Source organism: Oryctolagus cuniculus, chromosome X (assembly GCF_051225735.1).
Source record: "Oryctolagus cuniculus isolate XC-2025 breed Fujian yellow rabbit chromosome X, ASM5122573v1, whole genome shotgun sequence".
Lineage (NCBI taxonomy): Eukaryota > Metazoa > Chordata > Mammalia > Lagomorpha > Leporidae > Oryctolagus > Oryctolagus cuniculus.
Window position 1 is genome coordinate 4,343,034 of NC_142888.1, and position 19,928 is coordinate 4,362,961.

A 19,928-nucleotide genomic window follows, 5' to 3' on the forward strand; every position below is an offset into this window, starting at 1 on the left:
GATCATCTTTAATGTTTGCTGTAGGTTTAGGTGTTTGGAAGCTTCAGTTTCTTCTAGTGCCTTTGTTTTTTCTTTATTTTTTTCTACCCTTTTGTCTTTGGGTTTCCCTAAGAACTCCTTTTTTAAATAAAGTCTGTGTCTTGCAACTCATTGAGTGCAATCCACTGTTCTTGCACTAAAGCCCTGTTGAAATGGTTGAAGGGTATGAAGAAGGGAAAATATGGTATAATTTTAGGCTTTTGTTTGGTCTAAATGCTTAGCTATAACCTCCTCCCCCACCCCCTTTTTTTCCCTACTTGTTTAGTGAAGCAGGAAGGCCAGAGGGCCTGTTTCTGGCTAATTCCTCCTCTCCTAGGACTTGTGAACCTCCGGTAAATTTTCCCTTGGAGTATTGGCCTTTGTTAATAAGAACATGCTGGGCTTTTTCCCCCCTAAACCTTTACTTTTCCTTTGGCTACATTTCAAAATTACTTGCCCCTTCTCCTACCCGAAATAAGAGATTTTTTGCGGGGTTGGGGGTGGATCTTACCCCTGGGTGTATTTCAGAATGGTTACTTTGCCTTTCCTCTTCTGGAGCTTTCTCTTGTATCTTCCCAGTCAGAGCCTGGTGAGAGTCCACTGTGGAAAGCTTGCTTTCTCATTGGGTCCCCAGGAGTTCTCATTCACAAGCTAGTCTCACTTAGCGTTTGTCAAAATTATCATTTACATTTTCTTACTAGTGTATAACTCCACTTTTGTCTGCTTCAGGTAAGCTGATTGTGGATGTGGTTCCTGGATTTGCCTGTCTCTCTAGTTTCAAGAGACCCCATGACCTCAGTTCACCAATGGATCTAAGAAAAAAAAATGCTGATTTTTAAATTTATAGGGTTTTTTCTTATTTTGAGGTCAAAGATGATGGATATCCAAGTACTACTACAGTGTCCGAGGTGAAGCTGAAGTCCTACGTTTATATTTTAAAATTGGAAATATCTTGTTCACTTTAAACTTTCCTATGATCCATTTGCTTAGCTGAGATGACTCATTCTCAGTCATTTTCATCCTTTTAAATCTTAGATTTCTGTATGCTCATGTGCTTAGCAAGAAGTTTTTCAGAACAAAATATTTGAAAAACTTAAGAACCTTATGTAGTTGTTGAAAATTGCCAATGACTTTACCCTAAATTAGCCAGAATGATTACACCTAATGATTATTCCCCCTCTAGTACAGTTTTTGTTATATCAGATACTTTATACAAACCATGTTGAAGTCATTGTGAGGAGTCTTTTCTTCACTTATTATCTCACCCCACTTGTTTTTGGAGAAGGAACTCAGTTTTCTAAAGCATTTTGAAGTCTCTAGAGGCTAAGCACAGTTTAAATTTGAGAAACTAATGAGAATAAGTGCAGAACTCTTATGCTGCCAATAGCTTATTTTCAATTAACCTTGAAGAATATATTAATTATAAGCTATAGATCTTGGTGACTTTAACTTTTTTTTTTAAATAAAACAACTTTTAAATACAAAGATTTGAAAATACAAAAATATTTAGATAAATTATAAATGTAATGTGTACAAACCATGGCTGTTTTCTTTTGTAAATGATAAAATTTTAAAACAGTCCTGCTTTACTGTAACATTAGCAAAGCTACATAAAATTGATAGCTGTAGTATCAAATTAAGTTGTCCAGAGAGATTAAACTTCTCAATGGATTGATTGCATTTGTTATATATTAATGTTAGCCATCGCAAAACACACCGAACACCGGAGTAAGGGAAAGGATTTATTGGGGAACACCCTACAGACCGGAGTGAAGGGGCGGTGAAGGAAAAAGAGAGAAAGAGACTATAAGAGAGAAACAGAGAGGAGAGGAGCTAGCAAGGAGAGAAGATAGAGCAGAGAAGAGGAGAGAGGAGAGCAGAGCCAAGAGACCAGAGGAGGAGGCTAGAGAGAGGAACCGAGAGAGAGCAGGAGAGAAGGGCCAAGAGCCAAGAGACCAGAGGAGGAGGCTGGAGAGAGAGAGCACGTGTTCAGGAACAGGCCCTTTTAAAACTTTGCCTGAGGGCGGGCAGGGAAGCAGGAGCAGCGAATCCCATTAGGATGGGGGTGGAGCCTGGCTCAGGTAGCTGGGCCATGCGGCAATCTGGCTAAAACTGCCTAAAACTGCGGCAGTTTCCTAACATTCCCCCTTTTGTTTTTTATAAAGCAGGATTTGTATGGGATTACATTAGTCCCAAAAGTCCTGGAGGGGTAGAGGGACGATGATCTGTCTTTAGAGCTACTTCCTGCTGACATGGGGCGACGAGGTACTCTTTGCTGGCATGGGGCAATGTCTCAAGCCTCTGTCTCCTGGATGGGGAGCCGAGTATATCCTTGTAGCAGCATTTGGTTGACTGCCTGGTTGCTGAAGGCCTTCGTTTGTTCCATTATCACCTGCTGTAAACACTTAAGACACTGTAGTATAAAAGACAGGGTGAGAATAGTAACCAATGATCCTAAGAGTAGCATTAACCATGTAATGAGAGGATTTTATAGAGAGGAATGGAGGGGGGTCTCTGGACCCTTGTGGGGCAGTTTGATGGATGTGGCTTAAAGCTGATTCCAGCCAAGACTGGAGAGAGGCCACTTAACTTTTGCAGGTAGAGGGGTTTGTCTGTAGAGAAATTTTGAACAATTATATAACATTAAGTGGGGGAGAGGACCATCAGTACACACAGGTTGGGAGTAGAGCCATTGGTGGTAGAGTAGAGGTTATGATTACAAAGGAATAAGGCTCAAGTGGGCTAGATACAGAGGACAAGAGTTGTTAGAGAACCTAAGAAAGGTGCTGTCTAAGCTACAACTAAGTTTTCTGATTGAGAGGCAAATAGAACCTGACAGAAGGGGCTTGGTAATAGGTGGGCTTTAAAGCCTTGTAAATTATGAGGCCCAGACTCATCTATCTCTTCATATAGCCTACATCCTAAGGGTGGTGTGAACCTCCTTGGGGAAGGCACCCTGTTGGCTTCCATTACCTAGCTGGCCTGGGAGGAGATCTGGCCAGGTAAAGGCAAGTGGCATCTCTAATAGGAAATTTACAGTTCTGCCTGCAGTGTTACTGACCCTACTTGGCCATTTCCTCAGTTGCAGTGGTCACTTTGAAAGCTGGGCTGAGTGAAGGGCTTTTCAGCTTAGAGCCAATAAGATCTGTGGCTCTGACCTGGGCGTCCTTCGACTCCAGGGCAGGTCCATTTCCAGTGATCCAACTCTTGGCTAGCAGAGCTGCCAGGGCTCTTCACAAGCTGACTTCTGCTGAAGCCCAGGCTTGCCACGTTGAAAGCCACTGCAGTGGACTGGCCTGTTGGGTCTCCCTGAGGGCAGATCACTGTACAGAACAGCCATTAATAGGCCTGCCACCCATTGCTTCTGATGCCTAGCTTTCTTTTCCTCCTGGTTTTTGTTAAAGCAGACCAGAGGATGCAAGTCAAGGGGGTGCTCAAGTCCCATCTCTAATCTTCAGTGGCCTAAACTAGAAGTCTATAGCGTGACTTTAACTTAATAGGATTACTTTCAGAATCTGTGAGATAGAGGATAATTTGGCTAAAACGTATTATTTAGGCAACTGAGAAAGTACTGTGTGTACTTTAAAGTCTTATAATTTGATCACTTGCTAAAAGTTTGCATTGGGGGAGGCCTCTGTGCTTATCTTGGCTAACAGTTGTAGCCAACCTTCGGCTGTTAAGACACTGTAAATTTCATTAACCTTGCCCCTTTATGTTTTATTTTTCTCAATGAATCTACTGTGAGGAACAGCCAGTAAACAACGAAGCAAATTAACTGCGTGGTGTATAAGATTGCATAGTCATCAGCAAATTCATACCATGTTTGCCTCAAGAAATATTTTCCTTTTTTAATTTTCCCAGTTGTTTAAAATGAATCTTTGAGGATTGAAGACTTTTTATGTATAGAGGGAGAATTAAGATTTAAAAATTTAAAAAAATCATTATAATTTTAATATACTAAGTAAGATATATTTTTAGAATGAGTTGCTGTGTTGAAAGGATTGGTTGAAAATAATTGTTTTTTGCCATGTAATAATCAATTAGCTGTGGTTCACCTTAAGGTAAGATCTATTTGTCTAGCATGCTCTGAATTAAAGGCAGAAACCTTTCACTGTGCTTTTGTTTAGAGACCTTTCTTCACAATATAATCTTGTTTTCTTCCCCTGGAGTTCTCTGCTGCTGCCACGTGGATGCCTGAGGTAGCCCACGATGGCACCAGTCTCAAACTATGCCATCAGTTCCTTTGCCTGCTGCCTGCTAACTGCACTGTCTGCCTTTTATTTCCTTGAATCCCATGAGTTCTTCCCCCTTCAAGTCTGTGTACTGGCTACTTCCTTCACGTGTAGCACTTTGCCCACCCTTTGCTTGGGCGACTCTGTCTAGTAGTCTGGTCTGAGTTCCCTCATTCCCTATCAGTGCCCCATATTTTTCCCCCCGGCACTTATTTAAATTTGCAATTATATATTCACTTGCTCACTTAGCCTTTTTCCTGCATCCTAAGATACACATCCCTGCCCCTTTCCAATATTTCTGAAATTAGGATGTGCCTTACATTGGATACCTTGATTCCTTTCTGAGTGGTAAGTAAAATAAGGGTTTATTATCAGTTATGTTTTAGATTTAAGAACATATCCTACTTTTAATTGTCTGTTTCCCCTACAGGTGATTGTGAGGTACACAAATAAAGGAATCCTGTTTTGCTCACCAGTAGGAACCACTGCCCATACAGTACCTGGCCCTAATAGGCACTGAATAAGTAATGGTTGAACGAATATAGTTATTTGGGAGATGTTGGCCCTAATTCTTCTGAAGATGAATCAGTTGATATATGAGTATGAATTGTTAATTCAGTTTCTGTGTTTGAGTCACTATTTTTGGAGATTGCTTTATTCTGGAACTGAAGGAGACCTTTAGATTTGCCTGTTTTGTTCCAGCATTTATGTAACTCATCCTGTTATAGATATGTGTATGTTCTTCTTTAGGAATACTGGCTCATATTTAGGAAAACGAGTCCCCATGAGCTTTTACCCGCTATCAACATTTTTCTAATCATTAGGGGTAAGGACTGAGGAAGGTACCCCATAGGAGGAAACTTTTAGATAGTTTTTGACTCCTTTTTAGTTTTACTTTGTGCTCCAAAGAGTGTAGTTACTTGGAGTACTCACTTTACTTCTTTTGAGTGAAAAAAAAGGTGAACAGGCACAATGAATGACTGAAGTGCCTTAGGCCAACTCTTGGACAAGGATCAAGCCTATCTAAAACTGGAGGATAAGTGTGGCCCTCAGTCCTTTCTATTTTCCAGTTTCTGCTCCTGGACTGCAGTTGAGTCAGCCTGGAATGAGCAGTTTGCCTTTCACTGTAGCACTCAGCAGTCTGGTTGTGAAAATATCTGCTCTGACCGGTCTTTCCCAATCTCTCCCATGCTCTTCTGGGTCCTGCAAATTGTGTTTGTGTCTGTGACCACACTCTGGTAGCTGGTACATGTGGACCATGTACTGTGAAAGAAAAAAAATTAAACAAGTGAGAGGAAGAACCCAGTTGTCAAATAGATGGCCTTGATGTAGAGATGCACTTGCTGGAAGTTGAAATAATGAAGTTGAAGTATGGCATTGAAGGATACTGTGAGGTGAAAGGAAACGTGAGGAGGCTTGCTGCAAACCTGCACACCCACAGTATCCAATTCAGGTCTTTGAGGTGGCCATCCCGTTGGTCCAGTGATACTTCTGTGTATTCAGCCTGAGTGCAGCTTACACTGGTAAACAAGACCCCCACCCACGACAGGAAGACTGTCTCTGCTCTCGTCCAATGGAGAAAAGTATCTTCATTTGGTGTGTCCTTGGTATCTTGCCTTGGACATCATTGAGTTATTCTGGGTCTTATTTAAGAGCATTAAATAAGGAGATCCTTATCGTGATGCAGATGATCTGCAGATATCCTCCAGTAACTCCTCATCCATTGTTCCTCACTCTACCATATCTCTCTCTGAGGACAAGCTGAAGTTTGTAGAAAGAAACAATTCTTACTGCGGTTACTGGTTACTGCAAGTAAGGAAGTGAGCAAAACTGTGCCAGTTGCCATACACAGCTAAATCAAATGGGGCAGACAGGAAGTGCCAACTTTGAGGCCTATAACATTTTGACTTCCCTGCTGATAAGCAGAGTTCAGCTATAGGACAGTCACCATTGCAGACCAGCAGCCTCCTGCAGAGCCAGCAGTAGCCTGATGACCAAGAGATTGAGATGCAGGCTTGAAAGCAGTAGGATTTTGCACAGTTGTTAAAGAGAAGGTAGGCACATTGGAATGTGTACCTTTGCTCCAGTGGAGGTATGTCACTTAACAACCTTAGTCATGAGACTTAGCAGACATAAGGATGTTATGCTACCAGGATTCCTTTGGGGGTGTCTGGGATAGGAGGGTGGAGAGAGAGGGTTTAAAGGAAATACATGTTGGTATTTTAATTGGTGACTCAAAGAACTTAAATTCCAAGTAAAAGTTTTAAGTAATGTATTTATAAGGGATTTCTCTGTCCCATACTCCCTAGAATGGTTCAGTGTATGTGGAAGTGATGTTTGCCACTTATTGATACAAGTGGATACAGAATAAGCTCATAGATTTTAAAATGCATACATAGTGTTCAAATTTGAGCCTTTCTCATAAATTGTGTTCTGTGTACCAAAATGATGTTTACATTACATAATTCTTGCTGTAAAAATAAAGTACAATTTTTTCCCCTGAAATGTTCCTCCTTCCCATATATCCTATTGTAGATACTGTTTTTTTTCTATTATGACTGGTTTGCTTTTCTCTTTCAGTAGTGATGCTACTGCTGACATAAGTGTTTTTCTTTTTCTGAAATATAATCATTGATGCTTGAAAGATAGCATCTTAGTATTGTCAGCATCACTCATTAATGTGAGAAACTTACATGCTTAGAACTGGACTATTAAATGTGCTTGCATGAGTTTGGCAGTAACTGATAGTTCTTGGCTTTGTTCTGCTTAATACACATTAATTCAGACCTTGTATTCAGCTCTGAGTTTGGCAGCCTATCTTTTGGGGTGACTGAATTTTGTGATGTTTGCACTAAGATTTTATGTGGAAAGCAGGAGAGATTTAAAGAGGTTTGAGTAGTACCCATGTAACTAATTGAAAATGTATAAAAGAAATCTAAGTTTCATCTAATGCTCATCACAGATGATTGGCAAAAATGTTGAACATCATGATTTTATTCTGTATAGCAGATACATAAACTGCTTTGTACAATGCAAAACATTAATTTTCTTAACACTTGATTTTTTTTAAAAAAATTATTTTTTTTATTTACTTGAAAGGCAGAGTTACAGAGAGGCAGAGAGAGAGAGAGAATCTTCTGTCTGCCTGCTGGTTCACTCCCCAAATGACCGCCAACAGCCAGGAGCCAGGAGCTTCCTCCGAGTCTTCCCATGTGGGTGCAGGGGCCCAAGGACTTGGGCCATCTTCTGCTTTCCCAGGCCACAGCAGAGAGCTGGAACGGAAGTGGAGCAGCCCGGTCTCAAACTGGCACACCACAGCTCCAGCCCCAGCACTTGATGTTAAATTACTGTTATGTTCAAATTCATTGTATGCAATGCAGAACTAGTCTACCATATCGTAAGTTCTGTAGAGTGTTCTTTATTCAGTATACTTTTGAGAGAGCAACCTGCATATCTGTCTGCTCTGAGATGCTGCCTGCACTGATCTTTCCTAGTCTTGGTATATCTTAGGCAAAATATCTTAGCATCAGAATTTTAGAAATGGAATTACAGCAGCTACAGTATTTCAGTTTTAGCATCTTTTCAGTTTTCAGGTTTCAGTATTAGCATCTTTTATTATGTGTAGCAGGGTCACAGATATAACCACTCTTTCAGATATGCAAAAAGAAAAACATAGCTTCGTTTTTTGTTTGTTTGTTTGTTTTTCTTTAAGCTGATCTACTCTTCTTCAGAAGCTTCATCCCACCCATAGGGCACTGGGGGAAGGAGAAGACAGGGACAAGTTAACCCACCAATCCTCACAGCATCTTGCTTTGACAATTTCAACAGCCTCATCTGGAAAACTCAGTCTCTTAGTTAAATGATCAGTCTTTCAGAAAGTATCTTTTCACAACGATGTTGTGAGAGTGAGGAATAATCACTGATATTTACTAATGGGTTGTGTGTACCTATTGGATTAACATTTTGCATTTGCATCTATGATCAACTTGGAGTTCATTTTTGTAGAGTCTATGAGATACAGGCTAAAGGTCATTTCCCCCTACCCTCAATGGGTCTCCCATTGATGTCTAGTTGTTGCAACACAATTCCTTGAAGGGTCTGTCTTCCTTCTTTTGAGTTCCTTTTGCAGTAAAAAATCAGGTGGGCAGTTTGGTGTGACTCCATTTCTGGACTGTCTGTTCCTATCCTAATTTCTGGAAGAGATTATATAGGATTGCTGTTAATTATTTTTAAAGTATTTGGTAGAATTCTCCAGTGAACCCATCTGAGCCTGCATTCTTAGATTGGAAACTACGTAATTACATGTTTGATTTATTTAATAATGATATGACTATTTGTTTATTTCATCTTGCTTGAGCCCATGGTAGTTTAGTTTTTAAGGAACTAAAGTTATCAAGTTTGTGAGTGTAAAGTTTGTAGTATTCCCTTATTTCCTTTAATGGCTTCAGAATCAATAGGGAATCTTCTCTCTTTCATTCCAATAGTGTTGATTTTTGCCTTTTTTAAAATCTATATCAATCTTGCTAGAAGTTTATCAGTTTTATTGAAGTTTTTGAGGACTCAACTTTCTGCTTAGTTGGTTTTTTCAGTTGATTTTGTTTTAAATTTCATTGATTCCTACTTTTATCTTTTGTTCCTTCTTCTTGAGTTGTATTTATTTTCTTTTTCTAGTCCTGAGGTAAAAATTTAGCTTGTTGATTTTAGACCTTTCTTCTTTTCTAATGTAACCATTAGTGCTATGAATTTCCCTTTTCACTATTGCTTTAGCTGGTTTCTACATATTTTGCTACATGGGATGCTGGCACTGCTCTGCCACAGCTCCAGCCCCAATATATTTTTTAAAGATTTAGTTATTTATTTGAAATTTACACAGAGAAAGAAGGAGAGGCAGAGAGAGAGAGAAGGAAGTCTTCTATCCACTGGTTTACTCCCCAATTCGCCACAACGGCCGGAGCTACGCTGATTCAAAGCCAGGGGCCCCAAGGACTTGCTTGGGCCATCTTCTACTACTTTCCCAGGCCATAGCAGAGAGCTAGATTGAAAGTGAAGCAGCCAGGACTCAAACAGGTGCTCATATGGGATGCCGGCACTGCAGGGGGTGGCTTACCTGCTACGCCACAGTACCAGCCCCTATATTGTTTCTTAATATATTAGTTTATATTGTATTCCTAGTCAGTGATGGCAGGTATTACAATGTAAATATGTAACTTACAATCTACTGTTATTAATGTTTTACCACTGAAGTGAAGTGCAGAAAACTTGACTTCATTTAGGTTCACCTCACTTTTTAAATACATGTGCCAAATATTTCCTGTACATTGAGAAACACATCAGATGTTATACTTTCTATTTTTTGCTTCAACTATCAAATATGATAATAAAACTCATGAGGAAAAAGAATTATATTATTTTTCCCCTATTTTACTTTTGTAACCCATTATAATCTTATGTTCCAAGCCTCTTTATCATTTAATTACCCTTTTCTTTTTAAGATTTATTTATTTATTTGAAAGTCAGAGTTACACAGAGAAAGGAGGAGAGGCAGAGAGAGAGAGAAGTCTCCCATCCGCTGGTTCACTCACTAATTGGCCCAAACGGCTGGAGCTGTGCTGATCCGAAGCCAGGAGCCAGGAGCTTCTACTGGGTCTCCCACGTGGGTGCAGGGGCCCAAGGACTTGGGCCATCTTCCACTGCTTTCCCAGGCCATCAGCAAGGAGCTGGATTGGAAGTGGAGTAGAGTGGATCAGTGCCCATATGGGATGCTGGCCCCTCAGGCAGATGCTTAACCTACTGCGCCACAGTACTGGCCCCCATTTACTTATTCTTTAAGGGTAGGTTTGGTGGCAACTCCTCTTACTTTTCTTTTGAGAATGTCTTTATTTTCCCTTTGTTCCTGAAGGATATTTTTACCTGATGGAGAATTCTTGGTTGACAATTCTTTTATTTTAGCACTTAAAAATTGTTGTGCTACTTCCTTTAACCTTTGTGTCTGAGGAGAATGCATTGGCATTCCTGTTGCTTTCTCTTAGAGGTGAAATGCCATGTTCTGACCAGAGCCAGAAGTTTGTGTGTGTGTGTTGTGTGTGTGTGTGTAATCTACAATGATAATTGCAAAATAAATCTTGTAAGCAACATTTTATAATGTTAGTTCATTCTTTGAATATATTATCTATCAGGCACTGTGATTGACCCTTGAGATTGTAGATAGGACTAAGGCATAGTTCTTGAAAATAGCTTACAGCTTTATTGAGTTCAAATACTTCTGAAATAAGTTTAACGTGCCTGACACTTGGGTGGAAAACACACACAGTTCTTTGTTTTAGAAAGAAAACTGAATGCAACCCTGTGCTACCGCACTTGTGATACTGCTAGAACTCCTTCCCCTCCCATGGGCTGGTCTGTGAGGTACTTGACATATGGGAGAGGTGCCTAGTACTCAGTGCTTTGTTGTTATCTTTCTTGCCATAACTTGTTACTCTGGTTACCATCAGATCCTTTGCCAGGGGCCGCCATCCAGGGGGCAGTGCTTCCCTGGCGCCAGCTCTCCGGGTCATGCGTTTAGGGATCAGGTGGGAAGAAGCACTATACATACCGCCACTGTCAGACACCTTTTTGTCTGGTGCAGAAGCTGCAGTCCCATCAGCTTTCCAGTCTTGGACGAACCCCAGCCCTCCTTGACATCGATCTGTTGGAGAGGAAGTTTGGCGTACTGCCTTTGTGAGTCTGGGCTATATTAATAAAGACTGTTATTTCTCTCCGGGGGCAGGAGAAGCCAGACCTCAGGGATACAACCCTGTGTTCTCTGGGTTCCTTTAGAAACTTGTTTTTGATGACTTGGAAATGCCCAAAAGTAGAGCATTTTGCACTCCTCCTTGATGATGATGATGATGATGATGATGATGATGATGATGATAGTCATAAGATTTATTTAACACATGTCCTCAACATTTTACTCGTCTTTTTATTTAATCCCATGAGCAACCTCAGCAATAAGTGATATTGTTAGGCTTGCTTTTCCTAAAGAGGAGATGTAGGCACATGGCAATCAAGTCACTTTCCTGAGGCCACTCAGGAAATAGGTAGTTGAGCCAGGATTTCAAATCTAGGCAGCTTGCCTCCAGAGCTGAGGGTCTTAAATTTTTTAGGAGCTGTTACAACTTTCAAGTTTTACTTTATTATTACTCGCTTGAAATCAAGGTTGGTATCTGAAAGAGGTGCTTCTTGACTTCTAAAAGGTTTCATATAATTAACTGGTACTAAAGAATGCTTTTAAATAGAAGTAATTTTTATTTCTTAAAAAGCCATGTAGATGGATTAGGCAATAGGAGTATGACGAATAACCAGTACACAGCTTACATTTTTTTTTTAGATTTATTTATTTATTTGAAAGAGTTACACAGAGAAAGAAGGAGAAGCAGAGAGAGAGAGAGAGAGAGAGGGCGGGCGGGCTTCCATCCACTGGTTCACTCCCCAGTTGTCCGCAACGGCTGGAGCTGTGCTGATCTGAAGCCAGAAGCCAGGAGCTTCCTCTGGGTCTCCCACACAGGTGCAGGGGCCGAAGGACTCAGGCCATCTTCCACTGCTTTCCCAGGCCACAGCAGAGAGCTGGATTGGAAGTGGAACAGCTGGGACTCGAACCGGCGTGCATATGGGATGCCAGCACTGCAGGAAGTGGCTCTAGCTGCTACGCCACAGCGCTGGGCTCACAGTTTATATTTTCAACTCTGCAGTATAGCCTTCTAGTGGTCAGGTTTTCTTGATTTGTTTCTGCATGTGAGAAGTAATGATTTTTGTTCAGTTGTTTAAGGCTCAATAGCAAATTTAGCCAGATTCTGATAATGTACATCTCTTATAGGTCACATTTCTTCACACATTTGTGATAATTTCTATTGCTTCAGATACCTTTTTGTTCAATGCAGGCAGTAGAGTAACTTGAAGGACATGATTCACAAGTCATTATATAAATATTATCCATGCCAGTAGATTTGAATTCTACTTCATGGACTTAGTGTACAGCAGTTATAATGTATCCAAGTTCCTCTGCTCAGAAAGCATTCATGTTGCCCTTTAACTTTGCTTTTTCAGTGAAAATGTTTAAATTTGTCTTCATTTCAAATATGCAATCAAATTTCATTTATATACATATTCTGTGTACTTGGTAGTATAATTTTATAGCTTGTTCTATTTCGTGGAATAGAATTTTTCTGCTGTATTTTGTTACAGAATAACGTATAATTTCTCTTAAAGTCATCCATTAGTTTGCTTTGTTTTCATACCATTGGCTCTTCATTTCCACAGACACTTAGCCACTCTGTGATTTTGCGGAAGTAGATATTTTTTCAAATTCTTACTGATTTCTCTCCCATGCCATTTGGATACATTTTGTTGATATAAAAAGATTCTTTGTTAGTTCTGGCTCAAGAACAGAAGTAAGTTTTAAAGCTTAAAATTAACTCATGAATCAGACATGTAGAGGGCTGTAGTAAGAATAGGATCCGCAGTTTGTTATATGTACTACTCTTTTGCGATCCCTAGCACCTTATGCACCCCTCCAGCAAAGCACTTAGCACACTGGCCTGGAATCTGTGATTTGCGACGGGACCTTACTTCCCAGTCCAGATACTAACTAAGATCCATGGGGGGCAGGTGCCTCATGAAACTCTGTGCCCCTAAGAACTAGCAGAAGGGCCCTCCAAAAAGACGGAATGGATTGTTATTACAATCCTCTCCCATTCTGGATGTTTGGGATCAAGGATGAGAAAGAGCGTGGTCAGTGATTGTGGAAAGCCCACATTCTAGATGGGGCATGTTCTCCATCCCTGAGGACTTCGCAGGGTACCAGAGGATGAAAAACAAACACACACCACACGCATACGCACAGAGGTCATTTTATTTCAAAACTCAGGTGGTTGGTCCTTTAACAAGATAATATTTCAGTCTTTACCTTCTGCCATATTTTTAGTTATAGTAAAATGAATTTATCTAGTTTCTTTGTTCAGTATGTCCCTGTCTCTTTCTTTCTTGGTCGTTGTGAATTTCAGAGAAGGGTATAGAAAGGCTAAACTCCCTAGTTTGTCCATTCCATCTTTTTGGAGGGCCCTTCTGCTAGTTCTTAGGGGCACAGAGTTTCATGAGGCACCTGCCCCCCATGGATCTTAATTAGTGTCTGGACTGGGAAGTAAGGTCCCGTCGCAAATCATAGATTCCAGGCCAGTGTGCTAAGTGCTTTGCTGGGGGGTGCATAAGGTGCTAGGGATCGCAAAAGAGGAGTACATATAACAAACTGGATCCTACAGTGCTTCCCAAAGCAGAGCTTTGAAGGAATGAACTAGAAGCAGTAGGGCTGGCTTCTTGCCATTTAAGTAAAGGTAAAACATCACTTCCTTAGGTACTGCCCTACCCAAACACACACGATTGAATTGCTCCAGTTTGTTTGCTTTATAGCTGGTCCCATTATCTTCTTGTTCCTTTACTTGTTTACTTCTTGTTATGTCTTCCCTCCAGAAGGTAACCTCCTCAAGAACAGGAGACAATTTTGTCCTGTTTTCTATGTGTCCCCAGTGCTTAACACAGTGCCTGTCACATACTAGGAACCTGAAAATGTTTATTGATGAGTGAATGAATGAGTGAAGAAAGAAAGAATGCCTGATGCAGGATATGTGCAGGCTCAATGGAGAAGCTGCAGCCAGGAGCCAGGGAGCTTTTCTTTAAAGTTGGGAGGTAAAACATGGAATCTTAGAAAGCCACCAGGCCACATGGAATAGAATATGTCATTCTTTTCCCTTTTCCTGAACTCCTATGATTGACAGCTGAGTGTATTTTAAATATCTATTTGCAAAACTGATGACTTCACTGAGACCTTTAGAAAATTTTATTCGAAGAGAATTTTTTAAAAAATATTTGAAAGGCAAAGTTACAGAGATACAGTGAGAGTTCTTCCATCCACTGATTCACTCCCCAAATGGCTGCAATAGCCAGCCTGGGCCAGGCCAAAGCCAAGTGCCTGAAACTCCATCTGGGTCTTCCATTTGGGTGGCAGGGTCCAAGTACTTCAGCCATCGTCTGCTGGTTCCCCGGGTGTATTATTATCAGGGGACTGGATCAGAAGTGTAGCGGCCAGAGCCCAAACTGGTGCTCATATGAGATGCCAGTGTCACAGGCTGCTGCTTAACCCACTGCACCACAATGCCGACCCCTCAATGAGAATTTTTTCTAAAATATTTTTTAAAGTTTATTTGGGAGGTGCAGAGAGGGAGAGGGAGGGAGGGAGAGAGATATCCTATCTCCTCGTTCACTCCTCAGGAGCTGGGAACTCAATCCTGGTCTCACACATGGGTGGCAGGGGCCCAGCTACTTGAACTATCACCTGCTGCTTTCAAGGATCTGTGCTAGCAGGAAGCTGGAATCCGAAACAGAGCCAGAACTTGAACCCAAGCACTATGATATGGCAGTGGGTACCACAGGTGGGAGCTTAATTACTGTATCCAGCATGTGCCCCTGGAAGAGGATTTTTAACTAGAATGCTTCATTATATTGTTGACATCAAATAACTAGATACCAAAATCTAGTTCAGGTGCATAATGTTCTTTGGCTAGTTATCTTGTAACACCGAACTGCTGGAGACTTATGTGGCACTGATATTTCAAGGGGACTGTGACTTTAAAAAAAAAAAAAAAAAGGTGTTGTTTTTTTTTTTTTTGTATATTTGGAAGTCAGAATGAGAGAGAGAGAGACAGAGAGAGAGAGAGAGAGAGAGAGATCTTCCATCTGCTGGTTCCCCAAGTGGCCACAATAGCCAGGGCTGGGCCAGGCTGAAGCCAAGAGCAAGGAGCTTCCAGATCTTCCACGTGGGTGCAGGGGCCCAAGGACTTGGGCCATCCTCTGATGCCTTCCCAGACGCATTAGCAGAGAATTGGAGTGGAGCATCAGGGACTTCAACTGGCTCCCATTTGGGATGCCAGCATCACAGGTGGTGGCTTTACCCACTATGCCGCAATGCCGGTCCCAACTGTGACTTTTGAGTTTCTTCCTCCCCACCCCCAATTCAGGAACATTTCATTACATACCTGTCATATATATGTTATAATGCTGGGTACCCGGATGTAAAGGCAAGCCATACATAGCTCTTTCAAAAATATTAGGAGCTGCTGATTGATATTTGATACATTTATCTTTCTGTGGTAAAATTATAAATCTGGCATTTTATCATCTCCCCCTCCCAATGTATAATAATATATAAGGGGTTTTCACTAAATTAACTAAACACTTTGAAAATGAGTTTCTCGGAAACTCATTCTCGGGACATATTGATGGTGTCCCTGAGAACCATGTGCCCAGGTAGCCTAAAGATACTAAACAGAACTTAATTTCTGTTTCTTTTGAACTTCAGACTTTTAGTAAACATGCTTCTGTCCTAAAATCCAGCCATATGGAATTTCTCACGAATTGAAAAAATTAAGATGCATTGGCTTTGTTTACCAGTTTCAATCTTCTCATTTCCTTATTTTATAGGAAAATGTAAAATTAGGATAATACAGTACTTACCATAAATCAAGACATATAGATTTTATATATGTACAATTCATCAGTATGTTAAAAGCCAAGTAGAACTGGACTTTTTTTTAAAGACTTATTTATTTATTTGAAAGGCAGTTACAGAGAGAGGGAGAGTCAAAGAGAGAAAAAGAGTTTGATTGATGGAAATCCATTGGTTTACTCACCAAATGACTGCAACAGCTGGAGCTGAGCTAAGTTGAAGCCAGAATCTTGGAGCTTAATCTGGGTATCCCTCATGGATTTCAGGGGCCCATCTCTTGGACCATCTTCTGCTTTCCCAGATGCAATTATTAGGAATCTGGATCAGAAGTGGAGCAGCCAGAACTTGAACCAGTGCCCATGTGGGATACCAGCGATGCAGGCAGCAGCTTAACCTGCTGTGCCACAACCCTGGCCCCCTAGACATTCTTTCCTTAAGCACTAGTTTATATCCATTTTAGCTCTATTGTCTCTAACCTCCACAGTGGGTATCAGTATGTGGTCAATGGCCTGGTTTTTGTTAGGACTCCCAGAAGTAGAAAGCAACTTGTTATGTAGTAGCTTTGGTACTGTTAGCCATCTCAACATTGTTTACATACATATTACTCCAAAATTAAGTATGATGACTTTGGTGGTATAGGTAAGCATCCCTTATCCAAAAATCAGAAATGTGAACTTTTGAGCCCTGATATGACCCTCAGAAAAATTTGGATTTTGTATTAGGGATACTTAGCTGGTAAAATCTGTGCAAATATTTAGAAATCTGAAACACGTCTGTCCCCAAGCATTTTGGATAAGGGATACTCAACCTATACCTATGTAAATTATTGAAAAAGTCACAAAAACGTTAGGCACAGTCAGCCAACCCTTGATAAAGGAATCTCAGCAAGCGCTATTTGTCACTAATTCAGCAGAACAAATTTTTCTTTGTCTGAACCAAATCTATTTTTTATGCTTATCACTATTAGTCTATAATTTTACCTCTTGTTTTTTCTTCTCTTGTTATACGTAAATTCTTACACACACACACACACACACGGATAGTATTTTTTGACTGCTTTGTGATGTATTTATTTGTTCAGTGAATTGGTTTTTCTCTCCTGACCCTTTTCTTCCACCGTAATCCCAGGAAAGAAAACAGGATGAATGCCAGTTTGCAGGGGCTAGTCCATCGAGAACTAAAGGAGAAATGAAGCCCATTTAGGTGCCAAAGGAATGTGAGGAGAAGAGGCAAGGTTAGAACAGACAAGTAGTCAGGTACATCTATCTTGTATTGTGACATTCCAGAACACTACCACCATCTCAGGAACTGAAATTCTCTGTTTAGGGAAGGGTAGGCAGATTGAGGATAAAGCTAAAAGTTCCATTCTTGGAACTCAGGGAAAAAAACTGCCTTGTATGGTTTTCTCATCACAGTGGAAACAGTGACAGCAGAAGAAAATATAGCATTTGTGGTTAGGTAGAGAAAGGACTCCTTAGCCTCCTTTAGCTTTTGAGTGACTTCTCAGGATTCCCAGAGTTACCACACACCCCTAGTCACTGGTTGAGAGAGTGAACCTGTCAGCAGGAGAAGCTACATTAAGAGACAGGCTGATAGGAGCACTGTTGTTGACAGGTAGTAAATGAGATGTAAATGAGATTATGGAGTCTTAGATGTCTTCAGTACAATTAAAGCTGAGAGAGAACAAAATCCAGGGTCCAGATCCTGGGCTCTGAGCCAAGAAAGCACCTCTGAGTCTGCAGCCCCTATGGAATCTAACAGCAACGTTAAGCCAGTGTCCAGGGTTCGAACCTACAATGAACATTGTCTAGGAGACCTGAGAGCCCTTGTCCTTACCATAGTTAACATCTGTAGTTCCACCCCCCTGCATATATCTGTGTTAGTAGAAGCAGGGGACAAAGTCTGAACAACTGAGCATTTGCCTGAAACAGATGACAAACCCAAAGGGTTAGAGCTATGATAGAATGCAGGTTAAATTCAAGATGGGGGCTTAAAAAGCGAGGTAAATCAGTTATAGAAAACTTAGAAGCTCCACTTTCTTGGTACAGCTTCGATTTACTGTGCCATAAATTCCTGTTCCTGCCATAGCAAGATGGTTTTTATGGCTGTATTTCCTACATTTAAATTTAAATTTTATATTCTTTGTTCACAATGGAAAATAGCTTAAGTCCCACAATTGATTGAGCCTATAGATTGACTGCATTTGATATGCCTGATTAATACTATCTTGAACTCAATGACTTGATCAGTAGAAGTAGAGTTTTCATTCTTTAATTATCTCCTCAGTAATATAAAATAAAGGCAAAATAAAATGCAGTTGTACAGTAACTACAGTATGGACATACTGGTTAGCATTACTAAACTGAAACATTGTCCAATGAGCATTATCACCATTATTATCTTCAAAATTGTCATTCATTTGCTTATATAACACAGTTTGAATTTGGTGTAGATAAGTTGGTTTGAGAGTATCTACATATAATGTATGAAAGAATGGATTATATGAAAATCAAATGTATCTTAAATTTTATATGACCTATAAATATGAAGCTAGATTGTTCTGAAAATTAACATACCTCTCCCTTTCTATTGAAAAGAATGGCTATTTGCTCTGCCAAAAGGGTTAGCAAAAAATAGTTCTTTTTTTAATCTTGATAACTACATGTTACTTTTTTTTTAAAGATTTATTTATTTATTTGAAAGCGGGGTTACAGAGAAGCAGAGAGAAAGAGAGGTTTTTGATCTGCTGGTTCACTTCCCAAATGGCCACAACAGCCGGAGCTGGGCTGATCTGAAGCCAGGAGCCAGGAGCTTCTTCCGGGCCCCCCATGCCATCCTCGGGCCATCTTCTACTGCCTTCCCAGGCCATAGCAGCAAACTGGATCAGAGTGGAGCAGCCGGGACTCAAACCAGCATTCATATGGGATACTGGCACTGCAGGCAGTGGCTTCACTTGCTGTGCCACAGCACCAGCCCCTACATATTACTTCTTAAACATTTTATTAATTTCCTCATCTGTACTATGAACATAGTGTAGTACATTTATATTATCTATAACTATGAAGTGAATTCTTTTTAACTGGTTCATTTTAAAAAGATTTATTTACTTGAAAGAGTTACAGAGAAAAAATGAGAGAGAGAGAGAGCTTGCTTCCATCCACTGGTTTACTCCCCAAATGGCCACAACAGCCAGCACTGGGCCAGGCTGAAGCCAGGCACTAGGAGCTTCTTCCACTTCTCCCATGTGGATAGCAGGGGCCCAAGCAATTGGGCCATCTCCTGATGCTTTTTCTAGGCCATTGACATGCAGCTGGATCAGAAGTGGAGCAGCCAGGACCTGAACCGGCACCTCTATAGGATGCCAGTATCGTAGGTGGCGGCTTTACTTGCTTTGTCACAACACTGGCCCTTAAGTGATGCACTTTATTTTTTAAATTTTATTTATTTGAGAGGTAGAGTTACAGACAGAGAGAGGGAGAGAACAGAGAGAAAGGTCTTCCATCCACTGGTTCACTCCCGAAATGGGTGCAATGGCCAGAGTTGGGGCTTATCCGAAGCCAGGAGACAGGAGCTTCTTCCGGGTCCCCCATGTAGGTGCAGAGGTATAAGCACCTGAGCCATCTTCTACTGTTTTCCCAGGCCATAGCAGAGAGCTGGATCAGAAGTGGAGAAGCCAGGACTCGAACCAGTGCCCATATGGGATGCTGGCTTTGCAGGCAGAGGCGTAGCCCAGTACACCACAGTGCTGGCCCCAAGTAATGCATGTTTTTTTTTTTTTTTTTTTTTTTTGTTTTGTTTTGTTTTGTTTTGTTTTGTTTTTAATTTGACAGGTAGAGTTATAGACAGAGAGAGAGAGAGAGAAAGGTCTTCCTTCCGTTGGTTCACTCCCCAAATGGCCACCGTGGCAGCCGCTGCACCCATCTGAAGCCAGGAGCCAGGTGCTTCCTCCTGGTCTCTCATGCGGGTACAGGGCCCAAGCACTTGGACCATCCTCCACTGCACTCCCGGGCCACAGCAGAGAGCTGGACTGGAAGAGGGGCAACCGGGACTAGAACCCGGCGTCTGTATGGGGTGCCAGCATCGCAGGTGGAGGATTAACCAAGTGAGCCATGGCACCGGCCCCAGTAATGTGTTTTAAATCA

The 19,928-nt window shown here is 41.1% G+C and overlaps 1 protein-coding gene and 1 pseudogene across 12 annotated transcripts in view; both read left to right on the forward strand.

Annotated features, from left to right (window-relative positions):
- Positions 1-19,928, forward strand: part of CDKL5 (cyclin dependent kinase like 5) — a 221,712-nt gene that overhangs the window by 93,054 nt on the left and 108,730 nt on the right. The gene's annotated exons all lie outside the window — the stretch shown is intronic.
- Positions 5,223-6,109, forward strand: LOC138847680 (gap junction alpha-1 protein-like; annotated as a pseudogene).